The following is a 23,417-nucleotide window of genomic DNA, read 5'->3' as shown; positions in this document are numbered from 1 at the left end:
TGAATTACATCTTGTCAAGCTTGTTGTTAGCGTTATACATTGTATCAAAGCAGTTTCACGAGAAATTGATGCCCTAATTCGAGCTGAGTACATGGAGGACACCTCTGTACGGATAGAGAGTTCACAGGGTATTGGTTATTTCAGATAAAGCCCCTTCTCTCTATATTAGACCGTGGAGCCCCCTACAGGAACAGTGGTGACAAGGAGTAACCAGACTGTGACGGGCTATCAATGGTTGACCGTACTAATCTCACACTCTTTACTTGAAAGGCGGCCATTTTGATACATATTGAGTAAGATGCTTTTTTTGTGATCCTTTAAACCAGACCCTGAAAAAACCTCACACACAGTTTAACCAGATTGTAATATCCTTAATGTTCTCCGTATTGTAACATTTAATAAGAAAACCCACACGGCTGCGCGCCTGACAGCTTGACAAACTGCTTGGAATGAGTCAGCCTGTATCACAGACATTTCTGGTTTCCTAGAAAGCGCAGAGGTATGTAAAGGAAGCCAGAAACATCTGCAGGCGAGTCATTTATACAAAACGCACCGGCAAGGAATGAAACGCTCTGCATGGGCCGCCATTTTGGATTCTATTTAGATTTTTGGTTTTTATTTTTGGTACATATCTGTTCATCCCATATCCCTAAACCTAATGTTATAGCTTACAAGTACAGGCAGTCCCCGGGTTACGTACAAGATAGATTCTTTAGGTTCGTTCTTAAGTTGAATTTGTATGTAAGTCGGAACTTTATATTTTATAATTGTCACCCCAGACAAATTTTATTTTGTCTCTGAGACAATTGGATTTTCAAAAATGTTGGGTTGTCATAAGAACCAGGATTAACAATAAATCTTAATTGCAGACGCCTGTGATAACTGTTATAGCTGTTTATTGTAGCCTAAGGCTAAAATACAGTAAATTACCAATTACCAGAGGTCCGTCTGTAACTAGGGGTCGTCTGTAAGTCAGGCATTCTTAAGTAGGGGACCGCTTGTACAGGCATTTTGTATGGTTTACAACACAGAATAAGCTGCAAACTACAAGGACTACAGGTTGAGGAGCAGATTTGGCACATTTCATGGTCCCCAATTATGTCTAAACCCTAATTCACTGGTCAAGTGCTACCAAAAGATAGATAGGGGGTCTGTTCTGCCTCTAGATGACCAGTGCCGAGCACACGGAGAGGGTGAGGGTTAGAATCCCCCAGCTCCCTGGTGCCTTGAAACAGCTTAAGTAATCCGGGAGAATTGTTTGCATCCCCTCACTGTGTGGAGCCCCCCATATGAGGGCACCAATGTAATGCATTATGGGTAATTTCACCTCTGATCTTCAGCTGCTTTAACAATCTATTGTTATCTGAAAGCAGCCACTTCTAGCTATAGAGAGAGGACGATTGTATTGTAGTCCAGTGGTCTGAGACCCTTAGATAGAATCACTCACTGACATTGCCAAAAATAGTTCAAAAACCTGTAAACTTCACTAACCCTTTCAATAAAATGTGCTCTCTTTTTGGCTTTATTTTTTAAAAAAAAATAAGTTTTAATACAACTTTCCCTGTATTAAAGGAAACAGACCTAATAATTTATCTTTTCATTTTTTTTTTCTAAGACGACTAAGATTTTTGGGGCGATTCTGGAAGTGAATTCTGGGAAATACGTAAATTAGAAAATACAAATTTGAAAAATGACTATACAGGCAGTCCCCGGGTTACGTACAAGATAGGTTCTGTAGGTTTGTTCTTAAGTTGAATTTGTATGTAAGTCAGAACTACTGTATATACTTTATAATTGTAGCTCCAAGCAAAAATTTTTGGGGTCTCTGTGACAATTGGATTTTAAAAATGTTGGGTTGTCATAAGAACCAGGATGAACAATAAAGCTTCATTACAGATACATTTAATAACGTTATTGTTGTTTATTGTAGCCTAAGGATAAAGTACAGTAAATTACTAACATCCAGAGGCCCGTTTGTAACTAGGGGTCGTCTGTAAGTCGGGTGTTCTTAAGTAGGGGACCGTCTGTATCTTAATCCAGTAACAAGTACAAAGATGTTAATATGATGTAAAATAAAAAATGGTATTACGCGGGCCGTTTTTTTAGATTGACAGTGAAATAATATGAATATAGTGTAAATTATTGTTATATTGTATACATTTGTATTGCATTTTTTTATATATTACTGGATACATGAGTCAAAAATGATTAATTTGAGACTTATACTAATGAGAGGCGCTCCCACAGCTTGCAGATCTATGGTACAGCCTCCAGTACAGAGGTATCTCGCCGAAAGTGAAACTGCTGAGCTAACCGCAAGCCTTGCTTTAATCATCTGTAAAGCCTCTTATGTCACACTAAGGAAGCGCTTTACTTACACAATAAAAGTCCAGCTAGAAAAGATTTTCCTTGGGCTTCTGGACTGTATTAATTTAAAAAAGACATAACTCTCCGCAATATCCCACAATAGCGACTTTCCTGCCGCTTCAATTTCATGAAAAAAATACAGAAAAACCTTTACTGGCTTATTAAAAAAAAAAAATCATAGAATGTCAGGAATGTTCAATATTTATATTAACAATAGGAAAATAGAACACTAAGCAAAAATAAATGTAAAATAAAAAAATCTACAATACCGTGCGTCATGCAGGGAAAGATTGGCATAAAGGCCGCCAAAAAATACGTATATCATCCTGAAATTTTGAAGAATAAGTCAACTTCTCTTCTGACGAAAAAGTTCCGGGGTCCAATTAACCTTAATATATATATATTTTTCTAACTTTTTCAGTCGGATCGGCATGTGATAATATTGTCAGAAATTCATTATAAATTACGGTATATAAATTATATTTGATATATATATACAGCATAAATCAAGTAAAAAAAATTATTATATAAATATACACCATACATATTATTTACGGTATTATTTACCTTGTCTAATAAACACCCGCAATGTAAAAAATATGCAATATAAATTAACATAAATTTTGTCCTTTTTTGCATGGAAATATTTTCCATATTCAGACATCTACCAGGCTCCACATAAGTTCGCTGTCGCTATATACTGGTCTACGTAAAATCCACCAGACTGTATTCCCTCTCCTCCGACAGCAAACACATCCATTCTATTGACAATGTGTAAGGAGTGAAAGTAAAGAAATCCTCAAACCAGCCATGAAATATGTATCTCATCTCAAGTTAGAACAAAGGAAAATGATAAGTGCAAAGACAAAAACTCGAAGCGTCAAATCCAAGGCCATGAGCAGAGGTTGGAGAGGAAATTCGAGTTCTCATTGTTTGCATGGAGCAGATATGAGAAAGCGAGTTTTTATAAGGTGATTTCAGCTTCTATAAAGAAACTCAGCTCCCAGGGATCGTTCTGGCAAACAGATGGATCACACAGGGCCCTGACCTCTCACACTGCCAAGAATTCTCACACAAAGCCCTTTTCATATTGACCCGCAGCCGAAAATCTCTTAGATAAGGCATCAGAGAAGGCGTCTGCAACATCACATTTCATTAAAAGTTACATTTATTTTCCCAGTGTTGCCAGAGATTGTCTCAAAACATAGAGGCAAATTTTCTAAATCAAGATCTAGACATGACTATAGGGATGTAGCAGAGCCCAGTCTGTCAGTGTAGCAGAGCTGGGTTTGTTACTGGTGCACTCTATGACTCACTCTCCGTGCAGGAGTTAAAATCTCTCCAAAAACAGTATATGTCTACTTCCGCGGCAATACCACAAGCTCTGGCAGCCAGGCTGCACTCACCATGTGATAGCAGGAGTCTCCTGGACGCGTTTCGCTCCCTGGTCCATTTCACATTTTGTCTGCAGTCTGCTGGCATTGTGCAGCTTGTGACTCCACATAGGCCTCTCTGTCTCTCTCTCTGTCTCTCTTTTGCTTTCTGTCTGTCTCAGGGTCCCCGGCTAATTTTCCTGTCATTCAATCTCAGTCCCACTTTCAAAATTAAGCAGATGTGCACATTTACTGGAACTCCGCAATGGATAAACGTGATCATTTTTCAAAGGAGGGTCGACACAAAAAATTAAAAAAAAATTACAAATTTTTTTAAAAATTTGAAATAAAAAAAAAATAAATAAATAAAGGCTGGCCGGTATTCCTTTTCTCCAATGCAGACGAATGAGGAGACAGATGCCGTGAAGTCTTAGGGTTAGGAAGTTTGGAAGAAAGTAGAAAGGAAGAGAGCTGGAAGAGCCGTGCATACTCCGAGAAAACTTCCTCCTTCTTGCTAGGCTTAACCTCCTTCACAAAACTTTGGAATGTAAAGGGAGGACTCTGCGAGAGGCCCCAGCTAGACAAGCCTTTCTTAATCAATTAGCTTGCAGGCATTACTTGTGACCTGAGGTCACACAGCAGAAGTGTGTGTAGGGTGTTCCTTAAAGGAATACAAAATCAGCATTTTTCTGTGCATTTGATACAAGACCCCCCCCTCCCACCACCACCACCATACCCCTCCTTCTAGAGATGCTCCAGCAAAGCAGGTATCATGTCTCAGATTTGCTAGAAGATAAAAAGACTGCAAAGGCATCGAGCTGTAACGTATATCGTGCCTCGCATACCTGCTCTCAGTACAGCGAGCTACGAGGGAGATTATACATAGTGCAATTAAAAAAAAAACATCGACCACATGCAATCACCAGCGATCGTTCAGCAATTTGCACGAGAAACTTGGCTAAATCACTTCTCCCTGTAATTCCGAAGGTCATCAGAGCGTCGATGGGGGGGGGGGAGATTTGCTACTTTGTGCTCTGAAATCAATAATTTAGGTTACAACTGGCAATCACTTTGGCGTTACAGAAAATAATGGTTATCCACGTGGACGTTAATTTGCAGACAGTAAGGCACATGAATTTTTGGATGAATTTCATACCAATCACGTCGAAATAGTTCTGTCTACAGTTGGGAGTCTGCAGTGTTGGACTGGGTTTCCTTAGGCCCACCAGAGAAAATCAATTTGGGGGCCCACTCTTCATTATTCCCTAGCAAATATACTCTAGCAGCCTCCAAATTGTTTTCTATGGGGTTTAGTATTGGGTTGAGCAAGGGCCCACCGGAGGATCCTCTGGTACTCTGGTGGGCTAGTCCGACACTGGGAGTCTGTTCCTTCTGGAATAGATATACCGGTTTGGTTTTAATCCCGCATCATATCATAAGGCTTCTTGTAGGTCATGCTTGATGTCAAGGGAGGTGTCTTACAACGTAGAAAAGAGGCATGGTTTTCCTTATCCTACCCTGGAAAACTTATTGACATATTTCCCATATACCAATAGCATGGGAAGTTTTTGTGATAAATTTTGAGGATTGGCTACAAAAAGAGAAATGTGAAGGAAAACCTGCTTCTATTTTGTGTTTGGATTTATGAAGCAGCATCAAAATTGTCTAAAGAACTTGCAGATGTTAAAATAGGACGCTAAGCCATTCTCTTCTTGGTCTCAGGATGTGGACAGAAGATGTAACATTTCTGGCTTGTGATGTGTTTTTAAGTAGAAGGGAAAGGAACTGAACCATTGCACAGTATCGAACTGGCCCACCGGAGCAGCAGGGGATCCTACGGTTGGACCCTGCTCTTATCCAATACTGGACCCCAGAGGTAACGAAGATCACAATTCCCTTTGGAGGTTCTAGGGTCTATTTGATGGAGGTTGGGTCTCTAAGATATGTCTTCTCAAGGATCTTGGGCCCAAGAATCTCCATTTTAAGACTGCATGGCATTACACTTCTGTAATAATAATTGACTTCCTAGAGGCTCTTAATCCACAGCTGTGCTTAGTTTCTGCTGCAATCTTTTTTTGCAATATGCTTTTAAGTAATATTTTATTATAGTAGGTTTAGCAATCCACAATAGTCACGTTTGGACCATGCAAAGGCCTTCTTCAGGCATGAGTGGGAGGAACAGGTGATGAGGTAGAGGAGCGGCAGCAGTAGAATGAAGCAAGGGAGGGTACCACTAAAGTGAGAAGGTGCTTTCTCACTTCAATGGGACAATCTGCTGCTTCCTGCGACTGCAGCCGCACTATAACGGCTCCTCTACCTCATCAGGTGCGCCTCGCAATCCATGTCTGAGGAAGGTCCCTGTGTGGACCGAAACCTGGCTGTTGTGGATTGCTAAATCTAGTAGAATAAAATATTCCTTAAAATAGTTTAACACAAGGGAATGCCAAATTCTGCAGTGTGAGGGGTAGGTAGAACAACAAGTATCTTACCCAAATAAGTTTGACCAAAACTTTTCGAATTCTGAAAGTTTATTGGGATTCCTCTTATTCATAAAGTCATCAACTCTTAATATGACCTGCCTAGAATTAAATGGACTTCTGTATCCAATCAGAGATCTCTCTTTCGCACTTCCTGATGCAACTGCCTGGACTGTACCAAACAGACTCTGCACAGGGGGGAGCACAGGCTTTTATCTAGCAACAGATGATCCTAAATTACACTGATATAAAATGGGAATAGCAGAACAGCTTCGCTGATTGCATATGTGTGTGTCACAGGTGCTCCCGCGGCCCATATTGCGGGACGCGGGCTCACCAGTGCCCCTCTCTGCCCATGCTTGCACTACTTCCTGTCCTTGCTCCAGCTCCAGCATCAGCAGGCACGCCCTAGGAGGCAGGGATACGCGCAACGGCACTCGAGTATTTAAAGTTCCAGCGCACTACTGACTGGTGCTGGCCAGTTCCAGCATATGAATAAAAGCCGGCCTCTCCCAGTGTTCCCCACCGGATCTTTGTTCCTAGTGCCTCTGAGAAAGCTATTTCATGCGATTTGCTGTGTTTCCGAATTCCCGTCGCGACCACGGTTCCGTTATTGACTCTGATCCCGTGCTGCCTGTCCTGACCTACCACTACATCCCGACTCCTATCCTGTGCTGCCTGTCTCGATCTCCTGTCTGTCCCCGAACCAGGATATTGCCTCACGATTCTGTACTTCGCCTTGGCCGCCACCGCTGACAAAGTTGTTCCTGTGGACCGTCCTGGTGGTACCACGCTGCAACAAATCCAACCTGCTTTGCGGCAGGCTCTAGTGAAAACCGGGTCCCACTTAAACTCCATTCCCAGGCATTGGCTTACGTCATCGTCCGCGGTGGTCCAGTGGGTCCAATACCTCTGATCCTGACAGTGTGGTCTCTTATCTTTTGTAGGAGAATGTAGTGAGAAGGATTATCTGACTATGCTCTCAGCAGGCAGTAGTACAGTCGCTAGTTGCCTATGTGATAATGTCCCGATACCACATTAGTAATATAGAACACTGTTATGTTGTATAGTAAATGATTGTCTTCAACTGAACTTATTAAAATCAGATGCAGATTTTCCTTCCTTTATGTTTCCTATTCCTTTTGAATCCACGCCGGTTTTCAATCCAAAATCTGCATCAAAAACTGCACATGTGATTCCAGCCTAACAAAAAAATTCTGAAAAACACCAGACAATGGCACCTGCCTACATAGAACAGGTGGGCAACCTTACAAAGGATGAATCGGCAATTCACAGACAAATATTCGGAAGCCGCCGTGACTACATCCTCTTAATTATTTTAATCCTCAAAACAGACTGTGAAACAATATGAGAAGAGTCTGACGAATCAGAGATTTTCCGCTCTTAACCATAATTAGGTAATTTTTATTTTTGTAGCTAAAATGTTTGAATGTTGTGAAGAGAATAAACTGTAAGTGCTGTCAAGTATTGCACATTCAGCAGACGGTAAAAAAAAGTCATTGTTAAAATATTATAATGAAAAGTCCTAATGTTAGCAGAACCTTGAAGCAGCAAACAATAGATATAATAACTATTCTAGAATACAGGACCAGATACATTCACGTCAGGGGTAAAGTAGATACATTTGCCTCAGGCGGCATCCTCAAATTTATTGAAAAAAGTTAAAGTGATATAGACAATGCATTTTTTTCATTAAAAAAAATAAATGTCACTTTTCTTGTAGATTTTTGCCTGCAAATTTTTTTACATTGAAGTCTAAGGGCAAGTGAAAATTTGGCTCAAATCTGCATCAAATTTGCCAATAAAATTCGCCAATTGGATGCAGATTTTCTGCACGACGAGCCGCTACATGTGTATATAGCTTAAGAAGCTACGTCTCTTATGAATATGATACAAAGGGGAATTTTAGGCTTAAAGGGGACCCCAAAAATGAAGTTAAAGGAAGGGAATAGTCTTAACTGTTCAAATATCTTTGTTTTCGTGATCTGAACAATAATCTATCCCATTATCCTCACATGATCGCTAACACCAGTGATAACAGTAAGGGATGTACTGGGGAATAAAACTTTGTTGCTAACATTTTTGGTGTCATAAAAAAACATGTCAAAGGGGTTTTCTAGTTTTTGATTTGTTCCTGATACTGATACATGGGGCTCTGTAATACTGTTCTCTACATCCCACCTGCTCCTTCGGCACATCCCCTCTCCCCGTACTTGCTGTAATTTCACACAGTGGGAGGGGGAAGTGTAGCAGCCTGTGAAGCGACAGCTTGGAGGGGCTCTGGTAACGCCTCAAGAGGTCTTTGGCTTGGCTAATTAGCATAATTTAAAAAGTTAATTTTTAGAAGAAAGGAGGCCATGGGTTACACATATAAGAAGATTATCACAGTCACGGTGCCTGGATCTATGAGTAATGTCCCTGGTTTATCAGGATGGATTTTGATGGTAGATTTCCAAAGACCTCCAAAGATCACCTGAATCTGTGGCATGGGATAAGGGCATTGCAGCTCTACTTCTAGTCAAGTGTTTCAGGATCTGCAGTGCATTCACTGTAAAGGTTATGGCACTTGGAGTGCGCTAGGACTGGACTGTGTCAAGTCTCAGGTTTACTTTCTTAAAGGCAACCTGTCATCAGGAGCCCTTGTTTCTGGCTCCCCCATGTCCCCATAGAGAATAATGTACACATTGGCAATTTATAGTAAAAAAAAGATAAGTTGGATGAAAGTTTACCTTTCTGTATGCAGAGCTGCGTCCCTTGTCCCATGGGAGGGGCCAGTGAGGAGCGGGGCAGAGATGTATGATGCCCTGAGGTGGGGAAGCACCCGGGGGGTGGGGGGGGGGGTAGAGATATGGGGGACATGGGAGTTTTTTTTAATTTTGAAATCGATTCATGACAGAGCAGTTTCCCAACCGTGAGGGTGAAACCGCTCCTCACTGGCCCCTCCCATGGGACTCATGACATTGCTGTACATACAGAAAGGTAAACTTTCATCTAACTCATCTTTTTACTCATCTTTTTACAGTTTTACTATAAAAATTCCTAGGCAATGTCTACACTATTCTCTATGGGATCATGGGGGAGCCAGAAATCAGGATCCCGATGACAGGTTCCCTTTAAATCTTACATCTAATTACTCACAGAAGTAGAAACCTATTTGTTGGTTCGTAGATTGTTCTACTGCCGTCAGTCATCCCAGGTTTAGGAAGGGGGGGGGTGGATAGACAAGAAAACATGAAAAAAACAAGATCTTTTCATATAAAAAAGAACTGGACGGGGGGATATTCCAATTTCTAGGAAAGTTGGAGCAACATCGGTTGGGACACAAACCAAAAAATTTGATGAAGCTTCTACGAATTGAATCTGTCCACAGAAACTTTTTGCTCTTCAATCCATTTGTGCCTTTAGTCTCTGGAACTGGCATTCGTTATATCCACTCTCATAGGGCACCCAGTCACCCCCCCCCCTCTGGCACTAAGTAACCTCCTTACCCACATCTATGCTGGGACATGCTTGATTCACACGTCTACGTCTGTAGAGACTAAACCATAATCTAATATTAGTGGCCAAATAATAAGCCAAATGTGTCAGACGGAGCAGAGCCTTCGCCCTCACGTATTAGTTCTTCCTTTGATGTGGCTTCCTATAAAAGCAATTCTTGGATGACTTCAGAGAGCGGCTTCATTGCTTAAGCTGTTCTTGGCACTGGCTCACGTTTGTTGTAACACGTCCTTCGGCGTATATTTTGTACATGGCGGTGGCATAAATCTCAGGCACAACCAGTACCAGATCTGAATGTTGTAATTAGAGACACAATATAAATGACCCAATGTTTGATCATTGCTTTTTTTGTGCCCTCTACTGGTAAGATGATGTACTGCACATTGGAAATGACTCATTTGCTTTTTTTTTTTGACAATAGGCAACATTGTTTATTAATCTCAAAGAGAACCTGTCACCAGGTTTTACCCAACTAAACTACAAGTCCCCTCAGATAGGGTAAGACATTACCTTTATACAATTCCCTCTTCTATGGCAAATTTCACCTGTTTACCTATAAGATATCTGTCCCAAAGTCAGGCAAATATGACTCTTCTCACCCCATTTTCACATAAGATGAGTGAAGTTTAGTAGTTGCAAATATAGTGTCACTTCAGAAGCCCTTATCTTCTGTTCCATAGCACCTAGAAACATGTTATTTGGGACATATTAAAGAAAAGAATCTCATTTTTCATTTCTTATGACTTTGTGAGTGCAAAGACCCAGAGATACAGACAGATAAATCATAGTTGGAAATGCAATCTGCAGATAATGATCCAGTTCCTGCCTATATTTTAACTGCCTGTATGTCCAGTTATGTAGACTACAGAACAATAAGCATTACGTGATCTGAAAGATAAGATCCTTATCTTTAATATGACATAAAAACATGTTTCTAAGTGCTATAAAACAGAAGATAGGGGCTTCTCCTGCAACCACTAAACTTGACTCATCTCATGTGAAAATGGGATGAGAAGAGTCATATTTGCCGGACTTTGGGGGAGATTTTTTTTATAGGTACACGGGTGATATTTCACATAAAAGAGGGAATTCAAGAAAGTACATTTCTTCCCCTACCTGAAGGGTTAGCATCCCAATTCACCCTATTCGGTCGATAGCTGTAATAGATAAAAACAAATGACACTTATACTTTCCTAGAGAAGAGTCAGACTGCATTGGACTCATCTCTGAAGCTCCCAGTGCCTACAAAAGTTGCAGATGTGAACCCTATATGGTGGCATAATATGGAACATTAAAGGGGTTGGCTACTTTAGCTCATGTTTTTGTATTAGGTAATAATATCAATATACATCTTTTAATAATTTTGCTCCACTTTCCTGATATGTAAAGTGAAGCCTCCTGTCTTTTACCTCATCAGCCAGAGATTCCTGTCCATAAAATGGCAACAGATGGAGGGTCATGTGATCCTCAACTGTCCATGAGCAATCACCCTGCTACTGTCTTATGATTCTCAACGACTCTAAGACTTCACACACCTACATGGCGGCCTTCATTAACAGTCTCTGTAAGGAGAAATTTCACTTCGCAACCAGTGTCTTATGATAGTATTCAAGAATATAAGATTGAAGATTGAGGTCCTGGCAGGGCGATTGTTCATAGACAGATAAGATCACATATGTCTGGCTGATGAGGTAGATTACCTAATATCCTGCCTTCCACACAAACATTACAGAAAAAAGAGGTAATGTGGTCAACCCCTTTAAAGAGTCATATGCACCTCATGTGTTCCTATATAATGCCTCATTGAGGCACCATATTCTTTCCTCTAGGTGAGAATACCTGTGTTATATCACATGTCATAAATACCACGCTCCATATGATGCCTTTAACTGTAGGAGGTCAGTATTAGAACATAACAGTCTAATTACACACTATTGGAAATGGATGGTCTGGAGCATAAATCAAACTCTTACCACTTGTACTATAAATTATTTATGGCCACTGTAACAAAAGCGGGGAAAATTTTATTAAATTGGGGTTATCGGCACCATAAAAAATAAAAAAGATTGCGAGCCATCTCTTGGGGTCGGTTATCAACACAGGATTGGTGGATGTCCAACACCTGGCACCCGAGCACCCACCTAAACTATAGAGTGCACAGAGCTGGAAGCAGCTGGCTCCATCCACTGTATAATGGCCATCCAAGGGTACTGCAGCTCAGCTCCCATCCAAGTGATTAGGGGCTGAGCTGTGGTGGTGCGTCAAGACAGCGGCAAAGTGGAAGGATCCCTCTGCTTCTCGTTCTGTCCACGTCATAGGTGTCCATGGATCTACTTGTGACCACCCTGACACTGCTACAAGGTTGGGGGCGCTACAGGTACTGAAATAGAGAATAGTTTTCTCTTAACACTCAAATAGGAACTGGGAACTTTTTCCAAAAATGTGAACTCACCGATATCAGTAATTGCCTTTTCCTTTGAAAAATATTATCTGAAGAGCGCAGCGTCTGTAAGGGAAGGAAATGTAGAGTAAATGTTCCAGTATGTTTGACTATTTACTCATTGAATTACAGTCCTTTGCATCTTTCCATGTAATCGTGAACTCTTAACCCGCAACATTGTAAAGAATCCTATCGCAAATCTGTCCAGATGTTAAGGTTAAAGAGAACTTGTCGCCATTGGGTTAATCATGGAGGAGAGCGCAGGTCCTCTTACCCTTTGTGATTTTATAAATATTTCTATGGGGGGGAGATAGGACGCCCAAAACCTCTTCTACTGCCAATACAAATAATGTGTGAAGAAGTCCCTTTGCCTCGTGTCATCTGCAACTGTTTATCCTTCCACGCGATAAGCAGGGATCGGCCAGGGGGGTGGTTAGGAAGCAGCACATGACTATTAAAGTTTAGACTCATACCCTCCAGACTCCATCAAATATAATGTTCATTGACAGCAGAAAGGAATAAGGGGTAAGTTTCCCCAATACAGTTGTAAAACAACTTTAAAAAAAGAACTGGAAATTGTATAAGGTAAAATTACAGCCAGGATGTCCTCGATGGGAATGTTTCAGGAGAAAAGGACCCATTGCATAAATCAAGTTTCTAAAATATATACGGTATATTCGGACTCTGGGGATAGGGATGTAATATTACCACTATACAAGGCATTGGTTCGGCCTCACCTGGAATATGCCGTCCAGTTCTGGGCACCGGTCCATAAAAAGGAAGCCCTGGAGCTGGAGAGGGTTCAACGAAGAGCCAAGAAAATGATAAGGGCTATGGAGGGTCTCAGTTATGTGGAAAGATTAAAAGAATGAAATTTATATGTATGGGGGGGGGGGGGCATGATTAATTTATATAACTGGTTCGCACACAAAAGATATGGTGGAAAGTTGTTCCAGGTTAAACCACATCAAAAGACAAGGGGGGCACTGTCTCCGTCTGGAGAAAACAAGGTTTAATCTCTGGAATAGACAAGGCTTCATTTCTACAAGAGCTGTGAACCTGTTAAATAGCTGAGCTCAGAAGCAGAGCACAGCAGGAACAGCAGAGAGATTCAAATGGTTAACAGCAAATAATATTGATGGTTATGGTATTGTATAGAATTGTTTCCCTTACAGCTCTTCCCCTCAATCCCTTCCCTTGCCTTCTTTGGTTGAACTTGATGGACATACAGTATGTATTTTGTCAACCATACTATGTAATATATCTGAACTATAAATAACATGGTTTTAGCTATAGTCCTCAAATAGCCTGTATTTCCAGTTCATTGGATATTTACCTTAGACACAATAGAGTTGACCCTATTGACATAAGCTGTGACATCATCTATTGTCAGAAGTGATGTAATGATGGGTCAGTGTTATCTATATAGAGGTCATTGTGCAGGGAGGGGGAGGGGATAAGCTGTGACATCAACTATTGTCAGTAGTGATGTAATGATGGGTCAGTGTTATCTATATAGAGGTCATTGTACAGGGAGGGGGAGGAGATAAGCTGTGACATCATCTATTGTCAGAAGTGATGTAATGATGGGTCAGTGTTATCTATATAGAGGTCATTGTGCAGGGAGGGGGAGGGGATAAGCTGTGACATCAACTATTGTCAGTAGTGATGTAATGATGGGTCAGTGTTATCTATATAGAGGTCAATGTACAGGGAGGAGGAGGAGATAAGCTGTGACATCATCTATTGTCAGTAGTGATGTAATGATGGGTCAGTATATCTATATAGGTCATTGTACAGGGAGGGGAGGAGATAAGCTGTGACATCATCTATTGTCAGTAGTGATGTAATGATGGGTCAGTGTTATCTATATAGAGGTCAATGTACAGGGAGGAGGAGGAGATAAGCTGTGACATCAACTATTGTCAGTAGTGATGTAATGATGGGTCAGTGTTATCTATATAGAGGTCAATGTACAGGGAGGAGGAGGAGATAAGCTGTGACATCATCTATTGTCAGTAGTGATGTAATGATTGGTCAGTGTTATCTATATAGAGGTCATTGTACAGGGAGGAGGAAGAGATAAGCTGTGACATCATCTATTGTCAGTAGTGATGTAATGATGGGTCTGTGTTATCTATATAGAGGTCATTGTGTAGGGAGGAGGAGGAGATAAGCTGTGACATCATCTATTGTCAGTAGTGATGTAATGATGGGTCAGTGTTATCTATATAGAGGTCAATGTACAGGGAGGGGGAGGAGATAAGCTGTGACATCATCTATTGTCAGCAGTGATGTAATGATGGGTCAGTGTTATCTATATAGAGGTCATTGTGTAGGGAGGAGGAGGAGATAAGCTGTGACATCATCTATTGTCAGTAGTGATGTAATGATGGGTCAGTGTTATCTATATAGAGGTCAATGTACAGGGAGGGGGAGGAGATAAGCTGTGACATCAACTATTGTCAGCAGTGATGTAATGATGGGTCAGTGTTATCTATATAGAGGTCAATGTACAGGGAGGAGGAGGAGATAAGCTGTGACATAATCTATTGTCAGTAGTGATGTAATGATTGGTCATTGTTATCTATATAGAGGTCATTGTACAGGGAGGGGGAGGAGATAAGCTGTGACATCATCTATTGTCAGTAGTGATGTAATGATGGGTCAGTGTTATCTATATAGAGGTCATTGTACAGGAGGAGGAGGAGATAAGCTGTGACATCATCTATTGTCAGTAGTGATGTAATGATGGGTCAGTGTTATCTATATAGAGGTCATTGTACAGGGAGGGGGAGGAGATAAGCTGTGACATCATCTATTGTCAGTAGTGATGTAATGATGGGTCAGTGTTATCTATATAGAGGTCATTGTACAGGGAGGGGGAGGAGATAAGCTGTGACATCATCTATTGTCAGTAGTGATGTAATGATGGGTCAGTGTTATCTATATAGAGGTCATTGTACAGGGAGGGGGAGGAGATAAGCTGTGACATCATCTATTGTCAGTAGTGATGTAATGATGGGTCAGTGTTATCTATATAGAGGTCATTGTACAGGGAGGGGGAGGAGATAAGCTGTGACATCATCTGTAGTCAGTAGTGATGTAATGATGGATCAGTGTTATCTATATAGAGGTCATTGTACAGGGAGGGGGGAGGAGATAAGCTGTGACATCATCTATTGTCAGTAGTGATGTAATGATGGATCAGTGTTATTTGTATAGAGGACATTGTACGGGGAGGGGCAGGAGATGAGCTGTGACATCATCTATTGTCAGTAGTGATGTAATGATGGGTCAGTGTTATCTATATAGAGGTCATTGTACAGGGAGGAGGAAATAAGCTGTGACATCATCTGTAGTCAGTAGTGATGTAATGATGGATCAGTGTTATCTATATAGAGGTCATTGTACAGGGAGGGGGAGGAGATAAGCTGTGACATCATCTATTGTCAGTAGTGATGTAATGATGGGTCAGTGTTATCTATATAGAGGTCATTGTATAGGGAGGGGGAGGAGATAAGCTGTGACATCATCTATTGTCAGTAGTGATGTAATGATGGGTCAGTGTTATCTATATAGAGGTCATTGTACAGGGAGGGGGGAGGAGATAAGCTGGGACATCATCTATTGTCAGTAGTGATGTAATGATGGATCAGTGTTATTTGTATAGAGGACATTGTACGGGGAGGGGCAGGAGATAAGCTGTGACATCATCTATTGTCAGTAGTGATGTAATGATGGATCAGTGTTATTTGTATAGAGGACATTGTACGGGGAGGGGCAGGAGATGAGCTGTGACATCATCTATTGTCAGTAGTGATGTAATGATGGGTCAGTGTTATCTATATAGAGGTCATTGTACAGGGAGGAGGAGGAGATAAGCTGGGACATCATCTGTTGTCAGTAGTGATGTAATGATGGATCAGTGTTATCTATATAGAGGTCATTGTACAGGGAGGAGGAGGAGATAAGCTGGGACATCATCTGTTGTCAGTAGTGATGTAATGATGGGTCAGTGGTGTTATTAAAGTTTGTTGTGCAATCAAGGGACATCATAGAGTCCCCAGTAATGTGTCCGCAGGAGTTATACCTGTAAAAGTTGTAAGGAAAAGTTTTAGAAGCAGCAACTTCTGCCAGTAGAGGTCAGATCACATGAGTGGTGGAGACAGAAAAGAAGCTTTACAATACAGGGATCATTAGTCAGTTAGCAATAGAAGTGACAAATCCGAGTGATAACTCGCATGATCACTAGAGCATCCACTTGTTTTTAGTCCATATCTGTTTAGTAGTTTATAACGTATGCCAACATAAATATCTGCTCTGCATTATCATAGATGCCATTAAACTGAGCTGATTGACTACATACTCCTATATTTACTCAAAAGTCACCATGACCTGTTAGCAGCTCTTCTTTTCCTAATTGAGATTTTATGTACATCATCAGCACTTTCCTATTTTATCAACACACAGCAGAATTCAGTCTGTAAAGCAGCCATGTGCACAGCTGAATGTACAAACTAAATGAGGCAGCTCCCTCTCCCTCTCTCCCAGCAGGAAGTCCCAGCAGGATCTCAAGCAACAAGAAGCAGCTGAAGTACACTTATGTAATAATGCGCAAAAGGCTGTGCTGGTCATTACATGTTATATTAAACTCTTGTATATGCACTTTCTTTCATAAGTTTCACCTTTCAGAATAATATTATTTGAAATGTTATAGCACATTGTGACATACAATGCACCATGAACTGGTAACTCTCAATCTAACGTAAAAAACACTAGAGTAAATGGGTAGGAATTTATTATAGCTTGTGTGTATAATACTGGTACAGGTTATAGATGTGCAACACCCCTGCCAACGCATAGGCAAGGTGGTAGTTGCGAATAGCGCCCTCTCCATTACAGGATCTATCTGGTGAGCCTGCCCAATTCTTCTAGAACAGTGATGGCGAACCTTTTAGAGACCGAGAGCCCAAACTACAACCAAGACCCACTTATTTATCGCAAAGTGCCAACACAGAAATTTTATTTGTGATTTTTACTCCCTGCTTTGTCATAGCACTTTCCCACTCCTTGAGTAGTCCAAGGTAGCACTGTTACTTTAAAATAGATCTATGCACAGCAAGTCCTGGGCTGTCTGGGACTGCAGGAAGATACCTGGAGTCCTCTCTGGTGATGGCCTGGGTGCCCACAGAAAGTGCTCTGAGTGCCACCTCCGGCACCCGTGCCATAGGTTAGCCATCACTGTTCTAGAAGATAATGCTAGGAGAACTTAGTAATTGCAGCTGTAGATATTGCCTGGCAAGGCAACAGTTAACTGGTGTATGTAATTGTCCAATGATGTGTCTGTTATGCAAGCTGGAAGGTGATTGGAGAGGTGCTACCACCTGACTAGGGGAGTATAAAAACACCTGCTGGGTGAGAGCACATGGTCTTTTCCTCAGGTCTGTTTAGTCAGTCATGAGCCAGAGTGAGTAGCACACCTTCAGTGCTGCCACAGCCATCAATCCCAGGAACTTCTAGTGCCTCACGCCTACTGCCTGGCACACAGGGCAAGTCCGGAGACTTAAGCCCAGAACTGCAGCTTCCACCACTTGGATTCAGTTCCATTTCAACCAGCCCAGCCTCCATCTACTATCAGGCTGCGAGCACATTTTCTGCTAACCGGCTCTCCATGACCTTTCCAGCTTAATGAATCTGCTGTAAGTTGATTTGCACAATGTTGCCTCTGTCTTATCCCTGGATATGGCTGCTTACCACCACGGGCTTACCCATCCATCACCCAGGGACTCATCCTACAGACACCTCAGGGGTTGCCCCAGCAAGAAACCACTTCATCAGCCTCTACCTCCATATTTCTTGCGCACACCACCTGCTGGAGACCTGCCAGGCTGTAGGTCAGCCCTCCGGTCCCCATACAAAGCACCGTGACATCAGCGTGCTCTATGCCGCACTCGACAGCCACTCCGGTATTCCTGGCCCCTGCTGCCTCCATGCTCCAAGAAACAGCTAGGCCCCAGTGTGGGATGTTGCAGATGAAATTTATGCCAGTTTACTGCCAGTCAGTACACCAAATTATAAAGACCGGCACACAGAGCATTGATCTTCATTCATTGGTACTGTTTTTGGACCTCCATTCCTGTCTTACACCTCAGTGTGGCTATGTAGGGGGGACAGTGTGGCTTATGGGTGGGTGGAATGTGTGACTGTGTAGGGGGACACTGTGTGGTTATCTAGGTGGGGGAAGTGTGGCTAAGTAGGAGCAGGACAGTGTGGTTACTTATGGGAGACAGTGTGGCTACGGAGGGTGGAGTTTTATCCTACTCAAATATATAGAATGGATGTAGCGCCACCTGCACCAAAAATAATGAATGCCCCTATGTGATTTAAACACACCATGACCTCTATGGGGGCAGTGATACAGCTGTATCACCGGTGCCCATACAGTCATGTGCACTGTAGGCAAAGTCACCTCTTTTTATCCATGACGGATTTCTCTCATATAAGAGTATCAGCCATCAGCCGTTCTTTACATATTGACAATTATATAGGTTTATAGATCTCCTTAAACAAAAGTTACATTTCCTCGTAGATGCATAAAATCACCTAAAGCAGTTACATAATCAGTCAAGACTATAAAGGACAGATCTGAGGACTATAAAGTGCGTAGGACTTTTATAGACCTTACATAATAAAGCAAGTGTTCAGGTCTCAGGAAAACTCACACAAGCTGCTGTATGAGATGACTTCATAGATGACTTGAGAAGTCAAAGATGTCTAAAAAGACATGTATGCAGCATGGAGCTTGACCCTACCCATAGAAAACCAATTTACTTAATTGCTTTCTTCCATCACTAGACGCCATTTTCTTAGAAAACGTCTATGTCTAGAATATGAATGCAGTGAGGAACCAACCATGTGATCATAAAGGTTTTACACTCTATAAAAATACTAATAAGTAAATCGGTTTCACACAAAATTTGGTCCTTGTGAGTTTGTGAATAGAATAGGCAAACTAAAGCCCAATTTCAATAGGAACTGATGTGACCTTCCCGATCTCTACACTGTTTCTATTGCAGAATCACCACCGAATCAAAAGGATGGCCTCACAATTATCAGCCCAGTTGTACATTAATGCAAATGCATGGTAGACATGACATCCATGCCTCAGCCTTGGTTTTCTGCAGTGGATTTCATAGAGGAGTTTTTAAGAAAATAAGTTGAGGCTGAAGGCTACCCCAAAATCCATTGCAAGAAACGTGAACTGACCCCTTAGATGCTCTACACATGCTGGATCTCCAACAGCCAGTACCTCTCCAGAGCTACATAAGAGGCATTGCACATGGCCAACCAAAACCTGGCTGAGGAGCAAGAATTCCCAAAATGTTGAAGTCCATGTCTGTAAACTCTATGGTTCAGTGTCAAGGTAGAGAATGGAGTGCTGGCCCTAAACTCATCCACAGCCCATGTCACCTACCTAACAAGCCTTGCAAAACCTAATGGTTAGAGACTTCTGGTTGACAATCCCTACACTGAATGGGTGCACAGGAAAGATGACAAAACACAGAGGGACAAACAACAAAGAAGACAGACGAGTGAAGTCAGACAGAACCGGGTAAAATTATAGATAGTTGACTATCTCTTCCTAGATGGTCGACTATCTATTCAAGAGGAAGGGAATAGTCAAGTTAGCAAAGCAGAGGTCAGAAACACAGAGTAGGAAAAGCAATAGCAAAATATACAAACAACAAGTGTCAGAAGACTGAACTTAACCAGCAACCTATGTGGATTTAAAAGGGTGAAATGGATGCCACCCCCAGCAGATGACTAATTTGACTGTCCAACAGTCGGGTCACAGCTGAACAAATACTGAACTAAGTGACAACCCTGCTTTTCCCAAGGAACAGATCCTGAAAGGCAGCTGTCAATCAAAGGCATCCCTGTGTGTGGATTTAATAACCCTTAACCTCCGAGTTCTGACAGTCAATGTCCTTAAAGGGAACCTGTCCCCCAGTCCCCACAGAGCATAGTACATACACTGCCAAAGTGTATAAAAAATAGGTTTTACAGAAAAGAAGATATGTTATATTGTACCTTTCATTAGCATCTGCTGTGTGACTAGGCAGTTGCCCAATGGGAGTGGCTGGAAAGGAGCAGTTCCCCCCCACCCTTGGGAAACATGTGACCTTTTCAAATATATGAATAACTCCCCACACTCGGGATTGGCTCTAGAGGAGCAGGGGGCGTCCCTAAGCCAAGTGATGGGTGTTTTCATATATTTGAAAAGGTCACATGGAGTAGCTGTTCCCCAAGGGTGGGGGGGGACTGCTCCTTTCCAGCCCCTCCCATTTGGCAACTGCCTAGTCACACAGCACATGCTAATGAAAGGTACAATATAACATATCTTTTTTTCTGTAAAACCAATTTTAAATACAAAAACACTTTGGCAGTGTATGTACTATGCTCTGTGGGGACTGGGGGAGTGCTAAAATGGGTCTCCTGGTGACAGGTTCCCTTTAAGGGTAGTTACCTGACATTAAATAGATAGTTTTCTTTTTCATTCTGGAGAACATTGGAGAACCTTCTAAGAATCAATGAACCAGCTGGATTTCCACAAGAAGAACCAGCCACTCCTTGATTCACAGAGTTGTGGAAAAATGTAAATAATCATAAATTTACACAAAAAGTACAGTCAAAACATATTAAGAGCCTCGCCTAACCGGGGGGAAGAAATTAGACACTTTAGACACATTATTCCATTCATATTCACAATTAGTATCAGATTCATTCAAACAGAAACTCAATTAAAATTGACAATAAAAGAAATATGTTTCTCTTTGTAGTGACAATTAAAGGAATGTTCCTTATTAAAGGCATAAGTACGGAAAAATGTTGAGTAGTAAATACAGTATGTGCAGAATCATTATTCTAGTCACAGTCCATATTAACAGTATTTGTACTGTAGATGTTCTCTAATTTAATTTAATATAGAGGAAATTGATTTTGCCAACTCTTATTCTGTAGAACATTTCTATGAATACATATTTTACATTAATTTTTCATTTCAGGTTTTTCTTTTTCCTTCTTACTGTGTTAATTGTTGCCGCCTGCTGAGAAAAGATCTGTGTAAGATCAGCCAAAGGAGTTTGGGAAGTTAATAACGTTATGTGGTGCAGGGAGTCCCTGCTTCTCTGAACTGTCTATTTTAATAATTATTGGTTAGGGTGCGGTAGTGGATTACAATTTAGGCGGTTTGGGTGGTAGCCCTGGGCCCAAGGCTTCTAGGGGGCTCATGGCCACCCAAAACACCCACAAGATTTTATACTTAGAAGAACCCATGAAATCCTCGTACATCTGTTTCTGCTTTCAATACACATTGGGGCTCATTTACTTACCTGGTCCAGTCACGATCCAGCGGCGCGTTCTCTGACAAGCATTCGGGTTCTGCTGGGATTCACTAAGGTCCGTGCGCCTGATATCCACCAGGTGTCGCTGCTGCGCCGAGATCCGCCGGAGTTCACCTTCTTCTTCCAGGTGCATGTAAGTGCTGATCTTGCAACACAAATTATTTTTTAAATTCTGCGGTGTTTCCTAATCCATCGGGTTGTCCGACGGCCACTCCCCCGATTTCTTTCGCGTGAAACCGGCGCCGATGCGCCAAGATCCGATCTTGTGCGCCAAAATCCCGGGGCAATTCGGCGCAAATCCGAAATCGTCAGGAAACCCAACGAAAGTGCGGCTGCTGAGCCCTTAGTAAATGAGCCCCATTGTACACACAAGCCATTTCAGACTTTCAAACATTTATGCAGCCCACAGCCCACGGCAGTCTTAATCCTTACCTGTGTAGTTGGCAGTACTTTCCTGGGGAAAAATATGCAATTTTGGTAGATAACTTGTCATTCAACATTGACCCACTATGGGACTTTGAAACTTGACAAGGGATATAAACCAAGATACAGATACCCCGGGACTTCCCATCCATTACTCCTTTTTCCCCACTTGATCAAGGGTTGGAGTATAGCTGAGTCTCTAAGGTCTTCCTAACAGGAGAGATTAAAGAGAACCCGTCATGCAAAATAACCCCCCTAAACTAAATATATTTTCATAAACTGCCATTAGAAAGCATTGCCTCTATCCCTTCATTATCCCTCTATATGCCTGTAAACCTAAGCAATGAGGTCCTAAAGCTGTATGCAAATGACCTGTGAAATGTCAAATGAAGCATTAGCATATCCAAGCTATCCAGCTTATTCATGAGTGGGAGGCACAGCCACACCCCCAGTGCTTGACTGACAGCCTGTATAATGATGTGAGGCTGTATAATGATGTGCTTCCTGGTGCTGGTGGCCACACCCCCTGCAGCCTGTGTGTGTGTATAGGAGAGATACAGCAGCTCCAGGCAGCCATGTTACAGCAGAACATGTCAGATTCATGTGTAGCTGATGTCTGTGTCTCTCACCTGTATATTAGGAGGATGCAGCATGTCAGCAGATGCAGCACACACACTAGCAATGCTTTACTATACATCACACACACACATGAGCAGGGGGAGGAGAGGGGAGGGGTAACAGGGGTGACATCACTGCCTCTGACCATGTGACCAGCCTCATTTACATGATAAAGAATAGATGATTTTACAATGAATAATGTATGAAATAACTAGATAAAGGCTGGGATGGGATCCTTGTGAGCTGCTCCAACAGGTAGAGGTGACAGGACTAGTGACACAGACCTGATGACAGGTGTCCTTTAAGGCCGAATTCACACAACCATATGGGGGGTGTATGTATGGCTGAAAGTCTGCGGCGTACATACGCCCCGATAGTCAACAACGGCCGCACTGAGCGATACGTGTGGCACCCTATTGCTCTGTACATGGGAAAAAGATAGGACATGTCTAGAGATGAGCGAGCACTGAAATGCTTAAGTGCTCATTACTCGAGTCAAACCTTTCCCGATGCTCGAGTGCTCGTATTGAATAACGAACCCCATTGAAGTCAATGGGAGACTCGAGCAAGGGGACCAAGGGGACCAATAAAATGTGTCATTTTATTGAGAAATAAGGAAGTCAGTCGTGTTTCTTCGTTTTGTTTATTCAATGGAATATTCATGGAACTTCAAAAAGGAGAATGACCCGTGTTAAACATCTGCAATGTGTTCTTCACTGTGTTCTTCACTTTAATGATCCTTAATGATTCTTAATGATCCTGTGTTCACTGTGTTCTTCACTGTTCTTCACTG

This window comes from Engystomops pustulosus, chromosome 2 (assembly GCF_040894005.1).
Source record: "Engystomops pustulosus chromosome 2, aEngPut4.maternal, whole genome shotgun sequence".
Classification (NCBI taxonomy): Eukaryota; Metazoa; Chordata; class Amphibia; order Anura; family Leptodactylidae; genus Engystomops; species Engystomops pustulosus.
Note: the sequence above shows the minus strand (reverse complement) of the source record.